A 4,413-nucleotide genomic window follows, 5' to 3' on the forward strand; every position below is an offset into this window, starting at 1 on the left:
TATATTTAAATCAAATTTAAATGAAAAATATATATTTTCTAGATTAGATAAAGTGAACTAAAAACCCAACCCATTACTATCTCCAGGTTGGATAAAGAAAAACTCTTACCGCGACCAATAGATTATCATATACTAACATGTATTGTGCTAATTTTGGGAATTTTTTTTTCAACTTAACCCACTTGTTGGGGGGGGGGGTGGAGGGCAGAATTCGGTTGACATGATTTTCCTAGAAGCTCCCCACCCACAATTTTATTTTTAAATTTACAAAGCTACTGGGGTCATATCCTTAGCATCATAAAATTTTAGATGTGACACCCCCTTTTGTCACAAACTATATGTAACAAATTATAACACTTGAATGGCATTGTTGTATTTCACAAGACAATGGAGTCCAATATTTTGATACAAGGGTCTTAAGGTAAACAATCAAGTGCTAAAGTCCTAACTCCTAACTCAACCCTATAAATAAAGCACGTTACTTCGTCAACATTCAACACTCCTCTTAGAGATCAAACACGAGAGAAAGTTCGAAAGAAAGAGATAATGAGTGAAGATTATCAAAGGATGATGACAACCCAAATGAATGGACATCAACATCTTATCTACCCTGGATTATACACTCAAATAGCACCACACCAAGGTAATTCGTGTTGCATAAACTTAAAGAAAAAAAAAACATATTAATTCTTCCATTAATGTTTTCCATATCTTGGTAGCTTAATTAATTACCGGAGCTATTTGTCGACGAGCAGGGGAACCGAAGGCTCGACGGCGGAGGAAGAAGATCAAGGGAGGAGAAAACAGCCGGTGTGCAGGGGCTAAAAAAAGGAAGCTTACACAGGAACAAGTTGATCTTCTTGAACTTAACTTTGGGAATGAACATAAACTAGAGTCCGCAAAGGAAAGATCGAATTGCATCGGAGCTGGGACTTGACCCTCGCCAGGTTGCAGTTTGGTTCCAAAACCGAAGAGCTCGTTGGAAGAACAAGAAGATGGAGGAAGAGTACCACAAGCTCAAATCGTTTCATGAAACTGCTGTTCTCGACAAATGCCGCCTTGAATCCCAGGTACATATATATTTTATAAATCACATTACCATGTTTAAATACAAACCCTTTGTTTTCCATATTTTAGACATCTGGGAACAAAACTGGTAAAAGAAAGATACTAAGGATGAATTAATTAACAAAACAGTCGAGGCTTAAAGAGGCGTTGGTTGGTCCGAAGGAAACGAAACAACTTACGCAAGTGGCAACCTCTTAATCTTTATCCTTTTGGAAAAGAGAAGTTGACTCACAATATTAGAACGCGCATGACATGAGCTCTGGGCTCGAAGAAGGCTGTCATGTTGTTGAGTTTAACTATTAAAATGTCAGTTAATGAGATCATACTGTGACTTTAATAAATTCTTTTATGTTTAAAAAAATTAACTTTTTTAATAATACGGACTACAAGGTATCTGTTTACCGTATTTCTTAACTAAGCGCGTATATCTCTTCAAACTTTAAGTATCAAACCCGATATCTCTAAGAAGAACAATACTCGCCATTGAAATTGGGTTCAAATTAATAACTTTCTATGTTTAATTAAATGGTATCATTTGATTTTTTTTAATATTATGTGTATATATGTTTGAAGTATGGAATAGAAACTGGAAGCTGTAAACAATAGTGTGTGGACAAAAGTGGGAAACATTGACGAGGAGCAGCGAACTGCCACCTATTTAAAACAACAAAAAGTAGTTGGATTTTTCTCCAATTAAAACAAAGGGTCCACGTCCATACATTAAACTTAAAGCTTAGTAAATTATTTTCTTTATATATGCTTGGTAATTTTTTTTACACGACTGTGGTAGGTTGTAAAGCTGAAGGAGCAACTGAGCGAGGCGGAGAAGGAAATACAGCAGCTGGTGGAACGAATAGAAGGGGTTTCGAGTAATAATAGTTCAAGCTCTTCCGTACTGTCAATGGAAGTCAATAATGGTCCAGTTTTCCAAGGGGAATTTGGATACGATGATGTTTTCTTCATTGGGGAAGACAGTTATATTCTTGGCACGGAGTGGGTGAATCTTTATATGTAATAATATCAGTGGCTCCTGTAGATATGGATAATTATGGCGCCCAAATCCACTTAATGTAATTAACTCTCAACTTGCCTTCTAATGTTGATTTACTGAAGTAACTTGCCTTCTAATGGAGATGATTTGTGAAGTATGTAAATGTTTCCTATACAACTCTCCAATGGAGTCATATTCTTTACTGTTTAGAGTAGTACACCTTATAATATGTTATAACAGTTGGGTGATTTCATTATTAATAATCCAATAAAAATGTTGAATTATTAATTTTAGTGCATTTTATCTTTGATATCCCAGAAGAAGAAAACCCTAATCACGTGGCTGCAGCAAACTTTATCTAAAGACAAGATAAGATCCTACTTTTATTATTATCCAAAAAAGATCCTACTTTTAAAATAATTCTACGGATATACTTAACTTTTATACTCTAATTTAAGGTAATTTAATATTTTAAATTAATAATATTATTGTTTAATCTATATGCTCAATATAATTATATTTTTTATTTAGAGTATCGATGTACATTTGGTTTGTTTAATGATATTATAAAAATAAAGAATCAATTTAATAATAAAATCTTTATTCGGTTGACATTATTGTAACATCTAAAATATAAATTATATAATTTTCTTAGATTTTTTATATTTCAGGGTTTTATTTAATAGTTTTAAAATTTCTAAATTATTTAAGAACAAGGAAATATGAAAATAAAAATGAAATTAAATTTTATTTCTAAATATTTATAAAATTTTCTGAATTTTAAAATAACTTTACGACTTTATATTTCTAAAACATTATATTTTTTATTTTAAAAAATTAATTATTCATAATTAAAATTTTAAAAATATAAATTAATAACATAAATTCTGAAAATAATTTTTTAAGATATTTTAGGAGTTTTTTTTAACGATTGGAATTTTTATTTTTGATATATGAAACATTTTGATTGTTTGAATGATTATTTTAATAAAAAGTAACATTTAGATAATAGATAAGATAAAAAGATATTTCAAGGGTAATTGAGAAAAAAATGTACACGAAGCAAAGTGAAAATTAGATCATAATATAAAATATATTATATTAAACCAATTAAAATATAAAGGTTGCATGCCAAATTAATGCCACCAAACCATAATTTGACCATTAAATTTCAATCAAGGCATTTGGCTTTAACTACTAATCACCACGCATCTCTTCCAAATTTGTTGTATTTGTTTTAGTCAGAAATAGAAAATTGTATACAATCCGTCCATGGTGGCAAAAAGCAAAAGGTGAAAGTTTGTATCAATGCAAGTGCAGATACAATGCACCAAAACCCAATAGATTTGGGGTAGCGTTTGTTTTTTTGTAGAGTGTAGGATGCCATTGCCAACCATCTCATAAAGGTTGGGAACTTTAGTTCCTCTCCACATCATATTTCTCAAAATTCCCAATCCACTCAATTTCATAAAGAAAATTTTCAGATAAAATTTGACTTTTATAGCAAAATAATACCCAAACCTTTACAATGTAAATAGAACTAGAAAAAGAAGACATCCTGGTCACACACTTCACGTCTTGGTCTTTGCTACCCACAATGGATATCAGATACGGTCCCTTATTTATCTATCTCGCTTGCATCCATTCTTTTTGTTTGTCATCTTTTCAATATACATCGTTGGAAAATAAACTAATACAAAATGACACACGTTAGCACCAACAAAAAATAATAAAATAATTAAACGAAACGATAAGCGTGTCGTGCTATTAACCATTGCCTTAAAAGTGAATTCGTCCGGTGTATGTAATCGCTATAATAGACAAATAACCCCTATATTAGCACGACTCTCTAAATTTCGTATATCTGAAAGATGGAGTGAACTTTGATAGTACTATTCTTCTCTTAACTCAAACAATACTCAGAAGAGGGAGAGTGTTTCTAAGCGAATATTTGTTTGGGATATCTTCAAATGAGTAAAATGATCCACTATTTATAGACTAAATTGTGAGGGAAAAATCGTCATTTCCAAAGAACAATTTAAAACTATTTGTAATATAATTAAGCGGTCTTAAAAGAAGAGTTACAATTGAATATTAACAACATTCACCCACTAATGCGAAAGAATAACCTTCATAAAAATGAGAGCATTGAAGTTAAAACATGAGAAGAGTAATAGGGAGATTAGATGTTTAAGTACTAGTAAACGAATTTGGAACTAGAATATAGTGATGATGAGAACGAATTTGGAACTGGAACATAGTGATGGTGAGTAATTCTTCTCTTAGATAAGTGAACGTATCTTGAACTTTCTAAGATTAGGGTGAACTCATAACACACAAACCTCTTCATCCAT

At 31.5% G+C, this 4,413-nt stretch overlaps 1 pseudogene; it reads left to right on the plus strand.

The window, feature by feature from the left end:
* The first annotated feature begins 455 nt into the window (after positions 1 to 455).
* Positions 456 to 2,179, plus strand: LOC120171870 (annotated as a pseudogene).
* Positions 2,180 to 4,413: the final 2,234 nt, after the last annotated feature.

This window comes from Hibiscus syriacus, unplaced genomic scaffold, assembly GCF_006381635.1.
Source record: "Hibiscus syriacus cultivar Baekdansim isolate YM2019G1 unplaced genomic scaffold, ASM638163v2 tig00111837_pilon, whole genome shotgun sequence".
NCBI classification, from domain to species: Eukaryota; Viridiplantae; Streptophyta; class Magnoliopsida; order Malvales; family Malvaceae; genus Hibiscus; species Hibiscus syriacus.